Raw genomic sequence first — 19,155 nt, 5'->3', positions numbered from 1 at the left:
GCTGATGACATGGATCTGGTTACATTCTGCTTTTGTACCAAATCTCCATCCACACCAGCCTTCTGTCCTGGACGATTCTGTCGTAGTGTGGTGTTATTAATTTAGTTCTGCATGTTCTCCCAAGTTCATGTCAGTCTCCTCCCACCGTCCAAAGACATGCAAGTAGGTTAATTGGATTCTCTAAAAAACAAATGTTCCTGACGTGAGTGATGTGTTCCCAGCAATGGACTGAAGTCCCATCCAGGGTGTATCCTGCTTTGCACCCACTGTTTCCCAGGATAGGTTCTGGGCCACTGTGAACCTAAATTGTATAAGTGGTAACTGAAAGTGACATGATGTGAACTGATCTTCAAAATGTGTTGAACATACAGAAGTCTTACTTATTTAATATTGTTATAATGGGTTTTGTATTTGCCCACAGCCTAGACCATATAATTCAAGCTGCTAATGTTACTGTCTCTACTGAGCAATCAGCAAGCTCATCATTATAATTGATCATTGATTTTTAAGACTAATTCAGTTTCAAGACATTGTTTAGAAATTTTCAGCTTTTAAATGTTTAGAAGACATTGTGCAAATGCTAAAAAAGTAAATATTGTACACTTCACTTAATCTTGTATTAAAGTTTATTACCCAGCACATAACACATTTTCTTAACCTGAGCAGCATGCATATGCTTTCTTTATTACTTTGGTGCACCTCGATTGAAGACAAAACTATGCAAAGTGCTTGATACGGCACTTAAAAACTGAAAAAGGTCCGGAGACACAAGACTTCTTCAACTCAGACACCAGGACCTGAGGGTTTTGACAGAACATCAGTGCTGAATTCAGCCCCAAGAACAGGAGGCACTTATGCACAAAGCAGTTGGTCTGTGGTTGTAGCAGTGAATGCCAAAAGAGAGGGATTAGAAAGCACAATAGAAGTAGCAATTAATTTTTGAATTACATAAAATTCAGGACTGGGTAAACACCTGGGAAATAATGTATAGAGTTTTATATGCAAGTAACAAAAACTCTTTTAACAAAATATGCCTGTATTGTAACTATACTGTAAATACAAACCTGGAGTTTATTTCAAGGAAGCTACTTATGAAAAACACTTACGTGCTTATGTTGACACTTAATTATGTTTTCTAGACATATTGGAAGCAATAATAAAGCAAACATAATGGTAGTATATACAGTGCCTAGTTAAAAGCACTAAATTTAAATCAAAGAATGCTGTGCTAAAATGTATGCACTACCAAGACCTCGTTTAGAATATGGTACACAATTAAAGTCAATTAAAATCACTACATTAAAAAAAGATAGTGCTGCTCTGGAATCAATCTATTCTATATTGCTATTCCAATTACAAACTACAACCTCTGCTTCTCCTGCTATCCCTCCTTATGTGACTGTAACTATTACTATTATCATCACTACTATCATGGTCTGTAGTTCCCATCAAAGCTGCTCTTGAAATCAGAGGGCGTACTAACTTTATAAGTCTAAACATCAGGCTTGCTTGTATTTTCCAAATTGCTGATTGACAGTTGTAGAGCCTGATGCAGCATCGGCACATTTACCTGCTGCTTATCGTTTTTCTTCTTTGCAAAGCGCTCTGGGATACCAAGGTAGAGGGATTGAATCGGTGCTGGTATTAATGTAGTTTTACCTTATTTTGAAAAAAAAAAAGAGCAGGTAAAGTTGTGACTGCCATTAAAAGAAGCATGTAAGATAGCTCTTAAAGTCAAACACTAAAAAAATGAATTAAAGAATAATGGGGAGCTGTGAACCAGAGCTTCTTCTTTCGCTATACTATTTAAAAACTGCTGCTGAACTCTTAATTTTTTTTTAAAGTTCCAAAAACAAAACACTAAAAACACAAAAACTAAAGCAAGTTCTGATGCTAGGTTTCGACATTAGTCCCTAGGCTTCACAGATGCTGAGTTTGTCTCCTGAGTGTCTATTCCAGTGCAACTCTCCTCTCATACTGGATAGTGAAAAGGAAAGTGGGAAGAAGAATACAGCAGCAGCATTCAGTTTGGTGAGCATTTTATTCTGAGGCCTGCAGTGTCTAATAACACCAGTGCTGTTAATAGTAAGAGCCCTAAGTCTGCCCTACAGCCAGCACCAGAGATCTGCTTTTATGCAGACAGAGAGATGCACATGCCTCAGAGTACCAATGCGTGCTGTCTTGTTTTATAACATGGAGCAGACAGTAGAGTAAAAGTCAAATTGTAATTACCTCTCCCTAACCATATTGTACCAATAAATCCCTAAACTCAGTCAACTGTGTGTCAGCTAGTCACATGACCTAGGCTCGAACCGGAGAATATAGGTGCTCAACACGCTCTTGGCTAGCGCCTTTATTTCTTGAATCACTTGGGAGTCCCTCTTGATCTTTTGTGAATAGGAGTACTCAACAAAACTGAGGCAGCAAAGCAACTCTGTTAGGACAAAGAGATCATCTGGAAGGCCACAGAGGTATCACTGAGCCACAACATTGCCGCTCCAGAGTGCCAGCCAAACCAATGCAGGGCTTGGTCTTGGCACCCAGGGGTGAGATACCCAGCCTTACCGAGAGAAGGTTTCCCTACAGTCGATTTGCCTCACTGCTGACTGAAACCAGGTACAGGCATCAGATCCGTTCATTTGAGGTTAGTACAGTCGATGCGCAACATCGAACACAGTAATCAAGGTAATTGTGCGGAAATACTGATTAACTTCTAAATTACACATCAGTGTGGCAGGAGGCACCCGCTTTCCTGATTCAGAATGAACAGAAAGAAAGGAAATACAGAACAGAGCAAGGTTTGAGATAAACAGTATTCCTAAAGCCCCTTGGACTGGGCTCTTTAAGACTTTAAAGCGAATTAATCTGGGGCTAAATGCAACCAGGGCCCTCACATCTACGTTTACTTTCTCATTCATAATGGACTGCGAGCCAGAGTGTCTTCAGTAAGAAATGAAAAAAGGAAAGCAATATAAATCATTCTAACATTTTCTGTTTTTTCCCTTCGTCCAGACAAACTGAGAAGACGAAAAAAATCACTTTTTCTGTTCCCCCTCCCTTTTCTTTCAAGTACTCTTTCAGTTCGTGACAACACTTTGTCTTCCTAATAAGTGAGGACTGGGGAAGTGAGAAGCGCAGCTCATTTAGGCCTGCCGAGGCTGAACCTCCTTCTCTCTCCCCGGCCCGTCTCCGTGGCTCCACAGCACACTGCCTCCCATTTGTCAGCACCGCTCACCTCCGAATCAGCCAGAGAATTCATCTTTGACAAACATTTACCGATTATCAAATCACAGCCGCGGACCCTAGCCGCGAGAGGAGGGAAAGAAACCTGTGGGGAGAGGTGGGGAGGGGAGTGTGTGTTGGATGGGGGAGGCAGGGATTAGCTGGCTGGCTTTAAGTCACTTTTTTTCCAAGCAGTCATCTGTATTGCAGTCGAACCTATTTGGGCGGCTTGGCAGATGACAAATACGGCTTGTCAAAAGCGCCGTGTTTTACAAGGCCCCAGAACCGGTTCACAATGTTGTTCCACTTTGCTTGTTGTTTAATGACAGCGCTGTCAAGCAGTCTGTGTGTGTGTGGGAGAGGGGCGTGTGACTGGGGTGTGGAGTCATAAGAAAGAAGCCAGGCACCCCCCCCCCCTCCACCCCACCCGCCCTTCAGTACTCCAGCAGAACACGGCTGGGTTGTCAGAGGCCTATTACAGGGAAGATTGAGATCCTGCTCCACTCAAACTCACTCAACCAACACAACCTGCTGGTTTTTATAATTACTGCACTGGGGCCATCGATCCCAGGCTGACACTTAACCTATCTGTATGAAATGAGAGCAGTTTGTGAGGAGACACTCACTATAGATTATTTACTGAACACTTTTTTTTTCTTTTAACAGATTGTTTTGCTATTTTTTAAAACATATTCTTTAAAAAAAAGTTCATTTAAATTTTCCTGTTATTAAAAGAACCAGAAAACTAACTACTGCTGTATGGAAGTAACGAATAAAGAAAGAAAACTAAGAAAAGGGTTGAGGATACGAATGGGTGACTGGAAATGTATTAATTGAATTGTTAATTAACATCAGCCTGCACTCTGCTTGTTATTTTCACCAAAGTTCTTCTGTAAAAGAGCAGTCAACCCACAGAGAGCCTAAAAGGAACTTCTATTTCTATTGCTGCCAGCACTTTCACACTGATTATGTGTAGCTGAGCTTTATTGTAGGGCTGCTCAAATCCTTTCTTCCAGGACTACAGTCCTGAAGCTTTTGCAAGTCTCTAGAAACTGTTCTGAACCAAGAACCATAGAAAGATATTAACGTAGTTCAGGTAAGTAGGTGCGTCAGCATGCATAGGCTGCAAAGGAACAAGCATTAGGTTTATTCCATGGTGAAAAGAGAAGAAAGAAGAAACAGCATTTCGGCTGTAGAGCCATGTGAACTCACACCAGAAGAAGGCTCCACACCCGAAATGTTGTGTTTTCTTTCTTCTCTTTCCAGCATGAAATAAACCTATTACTTGTTCCTTTGAAAGATATTAACTGTAACTATCTTTCAAAATAATTGTTTTAATTCATGAAGATGAAAGTAGAACAAGAAATAAAAGCTGCTATAGTTCTTGAGACCTAGACAGTCTTGCAGAGAAACACAGTACACTCTACAGGCAAACCTGCTGATGAGTACTTATAGGACTGTAGAGATACCTCATGCAGGTCATCATGCAAAACTGTGCTTGTGCCTTGCAGAAAAACAACATGCACATTCAAGCACTCCCTGTCCATCACAGAGCTTGAACTGTCTTCTCTTATATCTCCCCAAGGCTCTCAGGAGGATAGGTTGCATGGCCGAAACACTCTACACAGCTAGAGGCATGCCCAGTTCAGTCTTCTGCTCACTGCAGAACAAACCAGTCCCTCTCTTAAAAGCCCCTCAGTATGGTCACAAATCCCTACAGTCTGTCAGCTCAGACCTAGCCTATGTGTTAATAATAATAATAATAATAATAATAATAATAATAATAATAATAATAATAATAATAATAATAATAATAATTGCTTACTCTAATATAGCGCTTCTCTGGACACTCCACTTAACGAGCTTTACAGGTAATGGGGACTCCTCTCCACCGCCAGCAATGTGCAGCATCCACCAGAACGCTCACCACACCTCAGCTATCAGTGGAGAGGAGAGCAGAGTAATGAAGCCAATTCATAGATGGGGATTATTACGAGGCCATGATTGGTAAGGGCCAATGGGAAATTTGGACAGGATGCCGGAGTTACACCCCTACTCTTTTCGAGAAACACCCTGGGATTTTCAATGACCACAGAGAGTCAGGACCTCGGTTTTACATCTCATCTGAAGGATGGCGCCTGTTTACAGTATTGTGTCCCCGTTACTCTACTGGGGCATTAGGACCCACATGGACTGCAGGGTGAGTCTCCCCTGCTGGCCCCCAGACACCTCCTCTAGCAGCAACCTTAGTTTTTCCCAGGAGGTCTCCCATCCAGGTACTGACCAGGCTCACACCTGCTTAGCTTCAGTGGGTTGCCAGTTGTGAGTTGCAGAGTGCCAGCAGCCATATCTCCGCTTAAAATCTCCGTACAGGAAACCATAACTTCTGGGAAAACAGCATACCTGGTGACTGCTAAACTGAGAACCGTATTATTGCTATCACTATTAGAATACAAGATCAATTCTGATTATGTGTATCTATATCAACATATTCCAAAATTATTTTTTGGCCTCACAATGAATCTAGGTAATAGCAGGAGTTTGTGCTTTCCTATTTATGTAAAGAGGGTTGTATTCAGAAGCATGTAAAAGCTTTTAGGACTGTCCTCTCCTTTCTGAGCCTTTCCGGCCTTGTGCTCTTTGCTTCTGGGATAGGCATGGAGCAGCTGTGACCCTCACCAGCACAAGCAACTTTTTATGATGGATGGATCCAGGCTTTCTGTTGAAGCTTCTATCTGTTGAGTGATCTTAGAGCTTTGTGCTGATTTGACTATTTAATATTCAAACTGTTGGGTGGTACGGTGGTGAGATGCTAGACATTGCTGACTCTTGAGCTGGGGCTTAATACTGGACCTGGGGTGTTATCAGCATGTATGTTCTTCTCATGTGGGATTCCTCCAGGATCTCCAGAGTCCTCCCTCAGTCCAAAAACAAATTAGATGGTCAATTGGCTCCTGGGCACATAAGCCCTGGAGTGAGAGTGTGTATGTCTGTGTCTGAAGTGTGCATTTGTGTTTGCCCTGTGATGGACTGGCATCCCATCCAGGGTGTGTCCTGGTTTGCAGCCACTGCTTGTTCTGATAGGTTGCCACTTCCCCACAACCCTACTGTATATTGGATAAAGCTATGAGAAAATGAAGGGATGAAATATTTACAAAATAAATAGTAATAATTTAATACTTATGTGGCAAATAATTTTATAAAGATGCATCTGGAATCTCAGAATACTTTCATGCTATGTTTTCACAAACTATCCTGAAGATCACGTACATAATGAGTGACACAAGCAGCACTTGCCACTCCTGGTTTCAGGCTGTAACAAACACAGTGACACAAGCATGATAAGCACTGATCCCACAGCTCAAGAGCTCATGAAACAACAGCAACAAAAAAAAGCACATCAGAGAGACTGTGCCCTAATGTGTTCTGAAGTTCAGGGACAGAAAGACATAAGTAAGCAGTTTACTGCAAACGGGAAGAAAGAAAAACAAGGAAATTATAAATTCTGAAGGACAAATCATTACAAAAAAATCACAAATTAATCTGACAGTACGTCTAACCTTTCCATATTAATTGGTTTCAAGTCCTGACACATCCCCCAAAAAACAGATGAGAGAAAAAACAGCTTAATACTTGCTTACAGGATAAATGTAATTTTGTTATATAAAACATAATAGAATAAGCGACAACATGATCTTCCTCACAAAACATTCATGATAATATGGAAAATTGTGTAAAATTAGCACAGCATTTGTAAAGACTAAAGCAGAAGAAACTGCTTTGTAATTCATACACGTTGTACAAAATGTAATATACTCATAGTAGACAGAGACACCTGCAGACGGACTGATACCGCACTCTTGTCATAATTACTGCTTGAAAAGGGGATGCTGCTCCTACAGGCACCTCTTCTCCAAACCCTGACTGACAAAATACCACAGCGCTTTGCTTGTATCCTCTTAGGATTATCAAATAATGTCATCGCTCGGAAAAAGGAGCCGCTCTAATCTTTTCTCTAAATTTGACAAGTAATTCCAACTAGCAGCGCTAGTGTTTGATAAATTCTCATTTTCCCCTGCCTCTCTGTCAGCTAATAAATCTTTTTATTGACAGCAAGAGAATCCCCCTCATTCTCAACTGCCCCCCCTCCACCCCCACCTCTCTCTCTGAACAGAGTACCGGCAAGGAGAAAGCTCCCAGTGATAGAGAGCAGACTGCTGGGTTAACTGGGTTTGGCTGTGTTTTAACTGCTGGCTGTCTGATCCACAGACCTTGAGAAGAGCGTCCCAACAGTGAACAGGGAAAGGGTCTGCAGAAAGCGTCCCCTGCACACCTCCTTCCACAGTGACTATTAGAACTCTTTTATCACAGTGCTTATTCATTACACTTGCCAATGCTTTGAGCTATTTTAATGGTATTTAATTCCCCACACACACACACTTGGGGTATTAATCAGATCTGTGTTTTGAAATAAATGTCCGCTATTCTTCTGGAGGGCTGGGGAGGGACAGAAGTCAAACTGGGAGAAAAACAAACCAGAAAAACAGGGCATCCTGTTTCAACACATCTCAGTGAACAATAAAATACTAACTACCAAATGAGCAAGATGGGTCGGGAGGCCTCTGTTACTATACCCTCCCTGTTATATCTATATTTGTAAGCACAGAGACAATGGACCGATGACTAAGATCATATACAATTTACTGCAATTATGTTTTTACTTAAACAGCAATGTTTTTCCAATAAGAATATGACAAGCAATTCATCAGAAAAACTCCACCTGATATGAGAGGCTTTGCCCTTGAACCTGTACTGACACGTCTCCTTCAGTATGGCCGCAAAAACACCTGAACGTTAAACACACAAGGGCATCTCTGGCTAACAGGACCAAGGTACTCTTTGCAGGCCATGATATTTAAGGTTTTGTGCTAAGCTCATGTATAAATGACAGCATGCCCACAAATTAACACGATCAAGTGTGAAACACGGTACAAAACAAATTGTGTCCTCAGCATTATTTTATGATTGCTAGAACACTAAGGCCTGGAACAGGTCCTAGGCTGAAAAGCTTCAAGGCCAGAGGACTTCAAACAGTCAGGCAATTTCTATTTCTTATCATGAGATTGATATTAATGATAAGTACAATATAACATACATTTTACTTATGGGACAAAAACGCGATTTGTGTTCTATCCATTGATTTCACTTGAACATAAATATCAGGACAAATTCACTTTAAGCAAATTTCTGGGTAATAAATATCAGTATTTGATTGTATATCCCTTTGAGGCAATATCTGCATGAAGTCTGAATCCATTCCACCACTGGGCTCAGAAAACCAAAATACTGGTCTGCGATGGCTCATTAATCAGAGCTACAACACAAGGATTCAATGTACAGCTGTACATCATGAGTTCTGTGACATGGATCTTTCATCTACTCACTTAACACAGAATAAAGAGAGCAGTCAGTGCAGGGCTTTCCTATCGACAGGTCAAGAATTGAGGTGGATTTGCCCACATAAAGAGGCAGATACACACGCAGTATGAAGGTCAGAGTTGAGGCTGGTTTATTTCTGAGGTGTCAGTGAGGTCACCCATTTGGAAACAGTCCACGATTCTTTCTGTACACACTGTAAACCTGTCTCCAGATTTTGTTCTTGTATCCCCAGGGGTGGAGTCTTATTTCTGTTCTGCTGCACAAGTGCAGGAGGGAGAGCCCAAGGCCAGAGGAGGAGGTCTGTCTCCTGGCGATGAGAGAGAGAAGCGAGACAAGGCCCCGTTTCTCCAGTGCTGACAGACAGCCTGGATCATGTCCATCCAGCGGGGAAGAGGAAAAGTGAGTGGGAATTTCAACTGTGGTGCTGAAATTCATGATAACCCTGACATGTACTGGAGAGCGAGGCCCCCCTCACATGCTGTGTCAACAGAGATGTAGTCGTGTCGAAGAAACTGAAGCTGTGTGTGTTCCAGTTGCTCAGAGGACGCTGAAGGATAGGATTGCTTGTTTTGAGAGGACATTTCACATCATCTCATCCCCACTGCTTGTACCCCTCAAGGCTCACCTAAACAGACTGCACATGGAGCTACTGGACGTACCCCTCTCCATCTCACCTACTGACAGCTGCTCTGAACTCAGCTGCATTGCTGCTGCCCTATTATACTGTGCAGTTTGTCTTCATCCAATTAAGTGTATTTGCTTTCTGTACAATGTAACCTCCTGCACTATAAAGTCTGAAGTATCTGCTCTTTATTACCCGGTGTTGCTTAGGACAGTACTTTTTCTCTTTTCAGTGAACTATGATGTATTGAATTTTTATAACGATTTTTTACGCAGTCATAAAAACGTTTAAGCAAAGGTTTGCAGCGCAATGAAGGATTTTTTTGTGTGCAGCTGAACAAGATGTATGAAACGGCGCGTTACACTTTATTAGCACTTCCGTGAATGAAGCCACCTGTTCGAAAACCACAAACAGAAATGAAAAGTATACACATCCATCCATTTTCTAACCACTTCATCCAATTCAGGGTCACAGGGGAAAATGTAGCAAGAAATGGGCACAAAGCAAGGTACAGCTTAGACGGGATGACAGTCTATTTCAAAGCAAGCACAGACAAAGACATGCACACACTCGTACCAGGGGCAATTTTCCCAGAAGCCAATTAATGTCTTCTGTATGTCTTTGGACTGTGGGAGGAAACCAGAGCACTCCGAGAAAAAATCACACAAACATACAAAATCCACAAGCACAGAATGCATCTGGAATCGAACACAGAGGCCCCAGTGCAGCAAGGCAGCAATGCTATCTGCTGCGGCTCGGTGATGATCAAGTATACACATGTTTTATTTCATTTTCAAACAGTAGGATATGTAAACTGGTATCAGCTATCATTCAGTGTGTCATTGACAAGGGCTTGAAAAACAGCAGGCTAGTACATGGCTCACACATGGGGATAAAGCCGCACATTTCAGGAGTTTGTGGAATCCTTCCAAAAGATAAAGCGTTAATTAAGCATACTTGACCCCAGCTAGAAAACTACTTTTGACTGGATGGCAATATTCTTAAACCTGACAAAAGCCTTTCTATTCACCTTGAGAGAGGGGTGCCTCCAGAGAACAAAGAGGCGCACAATGTGTCTAGGATAATGATCAGGTGCCGAGATCTACAGCAAAAGAATTAGCTCTTCTGAGGCAGGGAGGAATATGAAAGTAACTAGGCATTGAGCAATATTCCTTCCCTTGTTATGGGCCACCTACGGAGCAGAAGTTTGAGGTCCAAAAATCCAAAAATGCTCCAGGATTCAGCGAGAAGCCAGAGGGCTCTCAATGATCTTTAATACTGACTTACAATAAATAAATACCAATTGACTTACAGTACAAAGACATAGAGCACGATTGTCACATATTTCTAGACAAATAATGTTTTAGCTTGGCAGCTGACTACCATGGTTTTAATATGACCAAACAGTTTAACGTCACCAATGGAGAAATAAGTCAGCAACCCTGGACCAGACTGCCTGAGGCAAGCTTCTCACAGTCCGAGCGTTTCACTTGCATACGAACTCTTACTACCCTATTTCAAGTTTTAAATTAAAAACAAAATAGCTTTATAACTTTGAGCTTACCAAAGTTTGGCAATTGTTTTCCAAAGCTTTAACAAAAAACACAGTACCAGTGTCACAAAACAGCATAAGCAGAAGGGCTTGCCAACAGCAGAAGATGTGAGCAGACACACTCTGCTCAGTTCTGGCAGTGAAACACAATTCTCCTGTGGGTGATCTGATAACTTGGGGTGCCCAAAGCTCAGGGTTAGCAGGGTAAAGGAGTGATGTGACAGAGTGGGGCAGCAACCCCATCTCTGGAACAGGCCACAAGCATGAGGACATTAATTGTCAGTTCCTGTGTTACCAAATCTAACTTTTTGTTGATTTGAACTAGGAAGCAATATATTGCCCTGTAGTACAACATGGATGTGTTACAGATTTGGTCATCAAACAATTAAACAAAGTTATATTTAGAGTGGCTTTATACCTATTTTGAGAAGGGGTCTAGGGGTGTCTGAAGGGCAATGGGACAGACTAAATTAAGATTGAAGCAGAGAAAGTAAAAAAAAAAATCTACTGTTTATGTGTTTACTTTGAGGGTAAAATTCCATCGCCACCCTGGGAATGGAGAAGCTCTCTGAGCATGTGTTCACCACGCAATCCAAGTCAAAAACGAAAGCAGGAGTCTCTGAATTTAACAGCTGTGGTGTTCTCTAATTAGTCCCCTGGCTCTGTGGGTCTGACGAGCCTCAGCTTAGCCAGCCTTGGCACCGGCTGTCACTGCCACACGGTCATCGCCAGGACTGCCCTTTACACAAGGTCACTCTGTCTCAAGACACTGCACTTTCACTGTCTTAACTGAGTAGGACACTGGGCCCTCCCTTCCTCATCAAACAGGACACTGGGCTATCCAGTACTGACTGAACAGGACCATGGGCTCTCCAGTGCTGAATGACCGGGACCCAGGGTTCTCCACGAATGAATGACCGGGACCCCGGTCTGTCCAGTGCTGAATGACCGGGACCAAGGGCTCTCCATCACTGAATGACCGGGACCCAGGGCTCTCCAGTGTTGAATGACCGGGACCCAGGGCTCTCCAGTGCTGAATGACCGGGACCCAGGGCTCTCCAGTGCTGAATGACCGGGACCCAGGGCTCTCCAGTGCTGAATGATCGGGACCCAGGGCTCTCCATCGCTGAATGACTGGGACACAGGTCTCCCCAGTGTTGAATGACTGGGACACAGGGCTCCCCAGTGTTGAATGACCGGGACCCAGGGCTCTCCAGTGCTGAATGACCGGGACCCAGGGCTCTCCAGTGCTGAATGATCGGGACCCAGGGCTCTCCAGTGCTGAATGATCGGGACCCAGGGCTCTCCAGTGCTGAATGATCGGGACCCAGGGCTCTCCAGTGCTGAATGATCGGGACCCAGGGCTCTCCAGTGCTGAATGATCGGGACACAGGGCTCTCCAGGAATGAATGACCGGGACCCAGGGCTCTCCAGGAATGAATGACTGGGACCCAGGGCTCTCCAGGAATGAATGACCGGGACCCAGGGCTCTCCGGTGCTGAATGATCGGGACCCAGGGCTCTCCAGGAATGAATGACTGGGACCCAGGGCTCTCCAGGGCTGACTGATTGGGACAGTGGGTTCTACCTTACTTAATAGGACAGGAATGTCCACATAGTACATATTATCATCCAGAAAGGGAATGGGTGATTCCTCCACATCTCACACAGCAGGGAGTTAGGGATTTGGAGACCAGGCACCTTAAAATATGTCCTGCTTTGCCGAGCTCCAGGACTTTTTCCTGGACCCCCCATTCCTCCAGGTGAAGCCCAGTGGAAGTGTAATATAAGATTCAATGCATAGTAACCCCTGTTTTCCCATTTTCTTATCTCCTCCATCCAGCCCCTGCAGTATGAAATCTACTGTTAACACCTGTTAAAGCAGCCCCTTGCTCACAGTCCATCCCTTCAGCACCATGGTTCTCCAACAGTAACTTTAGAACATTCACCTCAGGTTTGTCATTAATATCTATAAACTCGTTAAGTCAAGAATGCCATGAAATGTGAGCCAGTGCATGGTAAAGGATCAGGTCCCCCTGTGGAATCCTGGGGTTGCTGGTAATCTCCACATCCAAAATAAGCAAGGCATGACCCCACGGAATAACGATGGAGCGTGAGGGCTGCTAAATGTTCTTCACAGACTAAATGTTACAGCTTTGCAGCTATGAACTGATCCAAATGTAGACCTCGATGCATGGGCATCTAGCTAAATTTACATTTTAGATACCAGGATGCGAGCATTTATTAAAACAGATCAGGGAGCATAAATTCATTTAATATAATGGTTTGAAGAGAACTTCTCTTTCATTTATTCAGCCTTTGTATTGTTCGCAACGTCTGCAGACCCTTTCTAAGAGTGTCAATCTATTTTTAGGATACAAAACACCGAAGAAAATATTACACATAAAAGCAAGGCTAAAGAAATGGGTTGAATGGGCACAGCAGCTGTCCTGCTCTCGTACCATGAGCTCGTGCCATGAGAACACGCACACACGCTGAACCTTGAGACCCATCAGAGCCTGACAGCACTGGGCAAAGGAAGCAACGCAAGCGGAAGTTAAAACATTTGCTTCTAGATTTTATCAGCCCTCTGTCAACCACAGCCTATGTGAGTGCTGAAAGTCACAGGCGGATGTACAGATTATATAGCCCTATGAAAAGGTTATATTAAGATTCAGTGTGGTCTTCAAAATACCTCTGCATTACTCCTGGCACTGCAAGACAGAACCAGTTCGGAAAGTGGACTTTCCATTTCCTCCTATTTCCATATTCACCAGCTGAACATGTTGTTATAACTCTGTCGTTCCTAACAAATGATATCAAATATATTTCTACTTTAAAACAAGTAAAATTTTCACAATCAAAATTCAGACACCTCCACTTAATTTAGAAAGTCTGCTACCTTCAAGAACCTTTGTTTCCTCACTACATGATGTAAGAAAACAAAATATACAGTTTAGAAGCTGAGTAAATCATTACCTATTTTACTTCACCAGCATTTTAGTTTTGGTCTACGACATAGTTTTGCTTTTATGCAACTAATTTCCAGAAAAAGAAAAAACAGTAAACTGTAATTGCTGTTTATTACTTATTACGAAGTTCCCAGCGTACCTTGCTCCTGTGGTACCATACGTCTGATTCAACACACTTCCAGACAGGAACTCTGGAGCAGTGCTGTGATACTCAACCCATTCCCTGGAACAACAGAGGTGTCATTTACATAAATGACTTAATTGAGTCAATTATTAGTTTTGTCTGATTTAACTGTTGGTTCTCAACCTGTCGTAGATGTATCCTCAAACTCCTGGCACTGCTTTTAGGTACAGGCTTTTGTAGTTGCCTCCCCCAACTTGTCCCTTTCTCACACCCATCTTCCTCTTCTTTTCAGTGTTATCTGCTGATTTTGACCTTATTTCCACTATGGTAATAGTCATTCAAGACTGGTAAACAGAAGCTCAAAATTGCCATCACCACCACCCCCAAATACAAGATCATTCATGAAGCACCCACCCTTGCTGGGATGTTTAAGTGCTGCTGCTTGAAAGCTGACGAGGTCAAACACCACTGGTCTTGTATCCAAGTAAGATTTTAAGTTCTCTATAAAACTTGCAGGACTGTGTCCAGGAGGAACGTGCTGTGGAGGGGGCCAGCAGGACTTCATGCATCATCTCCCAGCTGTTTAGCTCTCTTGTTTACAAGGTTTTTTCTGAGTGGCTACGGATTGAGAGCAAAGTTGCTCGCGAATGCCGTGCTGACCAAAAGCTGATGAACTGCATTCTCGGCACAAAAGACCACAAAGACAGAATTTTGAAACAGTTCACTATATTTGACAAATGTAGTACATTTCTCTGGTCACTCTCCACTTCACACAGTTGCACTGGATAATGTGCAATGTTATTAGTTATTATTCAAGTGTCTGCATGCCTTGTCTGCTTTAAATATATACTGTGTTCTGTACACACTGCATTCTGTTACACTGAACTCTTTTTGTATTTTTAAAAAAAGGTTTGGATTTTTGGACGAAAGTCACTGCCAAAATTATCTTATCACAGGATCACAGTGATCTGATATTAGCTGAGAGAAACAACTGTGGTACTTACTGTAGCTGCTATAATTTAAAGAGTATTCAGGAGCTGCGTCATTGTGGAAGCAGTCATAGTCATAGAAAGAGACCTCGTCTTAGACAGCTACAACAGTAAGATAAGAATCGAGCAAGCTGCTGTAATTTCAGGCAGACCTGTCTAAGCCAGACAGAGGCAGCACCAGTCCTGGTGCCCAACAGCACCAACCCCCCTATGCCTTCAACTGCCCAATTCCCACACAAAGCCACGGGGTGCCTGTGCATAGCACAAGGGAGGGTCGCAAGCACTTAATTTAGGATTTAATGCTTCCTTTAGCATAACCTTGAAGAGCCTCTTCTGTGTACTCTAAGAACATGAGCTCATGCTGTGTGCTATACTGTAACTGTTCTTTGAAAATCACATCATTCCTGTACAAATATTAACAGGACTCCAAGGTGAATTCACACAGCACACACACTTGGCTTAACTTATCTAATTTTACATTTTTGGTCTAAGGACAGTGAACCCCAGTGATTTAGTGTACTCTCTTTGCTTTTTTGAAGTATGTAAAGCCCAGAATACTGCCAGGAAACATACCTTCGCTCAGTGAATCACCATAGGTAGTTTGTATTTAAAATAGCCCAGACTTAAAAATTAAAAAACATTTATATCTAAAGATGTAAGTTGCACTTACAAATGGATGAGTAGGTAAAAATGAATCTTGTAATGTATATTGTTTTCTTATGTACTGACTTTATTGAATTTATTTAAAGGGAAAACAGTTAAAACAATTACTGAAAATCCCAAATCAAAAGATTTCAGCATACAGACAAATAACCAGGAACCCCTGGTAAATAAGTGTATATCCACTGAGACACTAATCAGATCACCTCTAATTGGAGTGGTATAGTTATATGAAAATAAGAAGCCCAAACACAGAGATATGTAAAACAGTATACTGTATATTCCATACTGTTGTAGTAGTAGTAGTAGTAGTAGTAGTAGTAGTAGTAGTAGTAGTAGTAGTAGTAGTAGTAGTAGTAGTATGTAAGCATCACTTTCTGCACAATTGCAACAACACTAAACTCAGAATGAAGCAGGAATGAAGACATCTTTGGGTTTTGTGTATAGTACAGGGACTGTATTTAGAAAAACAAGCCTCAAAGCCACTGAGGGCTTGTCTTTAACCCGACAGACGGACACAGCTTGGAAATGCCTCAAAGAAGAATGGTTAGACCCCCAAGTGAACATTTAAATAAGAACATGAGAATGCAAAATAAGGTATAAACATAAAGCAACCAAAGTGACTCCACACCAGGTGGAACATGACTATTTTAATTGACTTAACTGACTGCACCAGACCTGCTGCACATCTTCAGACACAGTTTAGCCTCTTGACAGCCTTCACTCCAAAATATGCTGTGAGGAGGACCCCCTGGGCTCAGACAATGCTGGCATACTTATTAGAGGCAGACCATGGAGACGGATGGTAGCCAGTCCACAGTAATCGGGCTGGAAAGCGAGCGATTCGCACTGGGAGACCAGCGTCAGCATGGGCCATCAATCTCAGCACCAAACTGTCCCTTCACTTTCCTTTCTCTCGCTCTTTCCTCTTTTTCTTTGTCTCCAGAGAGAGAGAAGAGAGAGGGGAGTTCATTTCCAGCTCATTACTTTACAATGTACTGTACACCTCCAGTGTTTTCGTTTAGTCTGCTGTTGTACACACACTTTGGCACTCTATTATCCAGTGCGTTTCATTCACATAGAGATGGATTGCCTAGTCTCCAATCGCTCACTGCTGCCGCCACTGCTGACAGACAGCATTTGTTTTTTTCTTCTTCATTTTCAGGAAAAGTCCCGAGAAGAGCAGAGAAACCGAGAGTTTCCAAACACTCTGTACCATGCCACAGGCATATACTTGTACAGCTGGGGCTCTGACAGCAAATGTTTGCTGCGCTGTTAGTCTTTTGATCGTTTAAGATTGACACACCAAAAAAAAATGGTAGTTATCTGGAAAGCCTCAGGTAATCTTCCAAACCAGAAAGAGCTCAAAGAAAAACATGAGAATCAAGCCAAACAAAGATTAAATAGTTTTGGAATTATCTATGGGCCTGATCAAAACTCTTCTCCTCAAAGAATATTAATAGAACTTACAAAGTTCCAGGAACCTCTGAAACTGAAATCAGATTGTAGACAGGAGCTGCAGTTTCTACATATTAAACATGGCTGGTTTCACAGCACACTGTGTACACTGTGCACAAAACTGGTCACTGAATGAACGTGGAAATTCAGTACTGCCTTTTATCCTGTTTTGAGCATGCCACATCCTTTCACAGTGATGTTTAGCTAAAACAGCAATCGAATGGTAAAGTGCATTGCCTCTGGGGTGAAAGTATTAATTCTAAAGGCATACAGAGCACAGATAGATTAACCTTTCCCCCTGTCTCAATGCACCAGGGAAACAGGTACTAAACTGCCTATAAATCAATACTTTCCCATTGCTTTCCACTGCTGTCCACGGCTGACTGAGAAGCTGCTCAGCTCTAGCTTCCAAGGTACAAACCTGGGATTCTAATTCCCCCTTATTGCACTGCCTTTTCTACTTTATCAGGGCTTTATACAAAAAACTGAGCAGGGAGGCCGTGCTGTAAAATACTGGTGTAAGACTTGGAAGGAAATGTTTTTTTGCAGGAAGAGTTGTGAATAATGTCACAGAGCATAGAGTGGGCAAAATGAGAAACAGTATTCAGTAGTATGGTCCTCAGCACTCCGAAATTCACAAGCCTTTATGACCTGCAGCATTTAAAAGAGTGAATACATGTAATCCTCATTAACACAGTGACAATATATTATTAAAACAAGCATGTTAAGGGATTTCACATTGTTTGAAAAACAAATAGAGCTATTTACAAAAAAGAACACTCATGAGAGACAAGATTGTAACAAGGATCTTAGACTAACAAGATAAGAACAACCTTCCAAGCTGCATGTTGGGGCGCATGGCCTCTTGTTCCTGACCTTTCACAAGTTCATGTGAGCTAGTATCAGACGCCTTCCCTGCCTTCCCACCAGCAGAAACATCCCATCGCAGAGACACAGGTGTCCCGGTCAGTTTTTAAAGGTCACTGTGACCTATATTCACACCAGAAGGTACCTTTGGCACGGGGTTGGGTGGTTTATGTAAACAGGCACAACATAACAGTCTTTTGAATGGGGAAGATCCAGCTCTGTCATGCACAACACTCTCAGCTGTAAAACAGAATTTTTACAAATCTAAAATTAATAAAATCCCACTCTAAACATATTAAACACACTACAATTAAAATAAAAAAATCACCTCTGGAATGTTTTGTTTCTTAGCACGAAATGAGAATATAGATTTCCTTCCCAATATTTATAAGAAAGAAATATCAAAACAGAGCCAGTCAAAGTACCCTTTGTCAGGAAATGTATTTAATTTATTTCATTTAAAAAAAAGTTTCAGAGCATTTTACTTTTGCATTACCAATTTGTTTTGCACCTCATAGCCAAACAAAGTTCAGCATAGGATGAAGCCAAATGAAGCAAATCCAAAGTGAAATTCCTTCCTCCTATTCCAGCAACAGAGTACACTAAGGCGTTGGTTTGTAGCCTCAGCACTTCACATTTACTACCATAAAATATGAAGCCAATCTGGCCGGGGAAAAAAATGCTTTAGAAAAGCTGCGAGTCAGGTTCCTTTGCTGCTCTTCAGACCCTGGTTACAGAATCACCACAAAGCTCCACACATCCTTCCCAACAATGGACCAGCCCCCCCTCTATAATCTGTGCAGCTTTCTCAGGGTCAGCTAAGAGCTTTTACAGGAAAAAGTCTTATCACTCATACAAGACCAGAGATATAGCTGGACCGGACTTGAGAAAAATGTAACCTCAGCTGAATCAGTTTTAATGATCTCCCCGTTGTCACAAACTGAAACAGTTCAGAGGTCATCCACTTGCGGAGAAAATTCCTTTGTGTTGAACAGAAACGTTGAACATAAACTTAACCCATTTAATGCAGCTATTAACACTTGTATCTTTCCTCAGAACTAAAGATCCTACATAGAGTGTTTCTTTTCCTGACATGCCTTAAGGACTATGTGAAATTAATTAAAAAAGACGTGAAAATAATTATTTTTCAAAAAACAGATGTTCACAAATACATGTATATCCGCATGCATATATATGTAGTATATCAGAATATTTACTTGTTTTTTCCCTTGCTGTGTGGTTAGGAAGATT

At 42.1% G+C, this 19,155-nt stretch overlaps 1 protein-coding gene across 2 annotated transcripts in view; it reads right to left on the bottom strand.

Moving 5' to 3' along the window:
• Window positions 1–19,155, bottom strand: part of zc3h3 (zinc finger CCCH-type containing 3) — a 109,384-nt gene that overhangs the window by 52,598 nt on the left and 37,631 nt on the right. The window lies entirely within an intron of this gene.

The sequence above is a fragment of the Lepisosteus platostomus genome, chromosome 8 (assembly GCF_059453375.1).
Source record: "Lepisosteus platostomus isolate fLepPlt1 chromosome 8, fLepPlt1.hap1, whole genome shotgun sequence".
Classification (NCBI taxonomy): Eukaryota; Metazoa; Chordata; class Actinopteri; order Semionotiformes; family Lepisosteidae; genus Lepisosteus; species Lepisosteus platostomus.
This window is presented reverse-complemented; position numbering and strand designations above follow the sequence as displayed.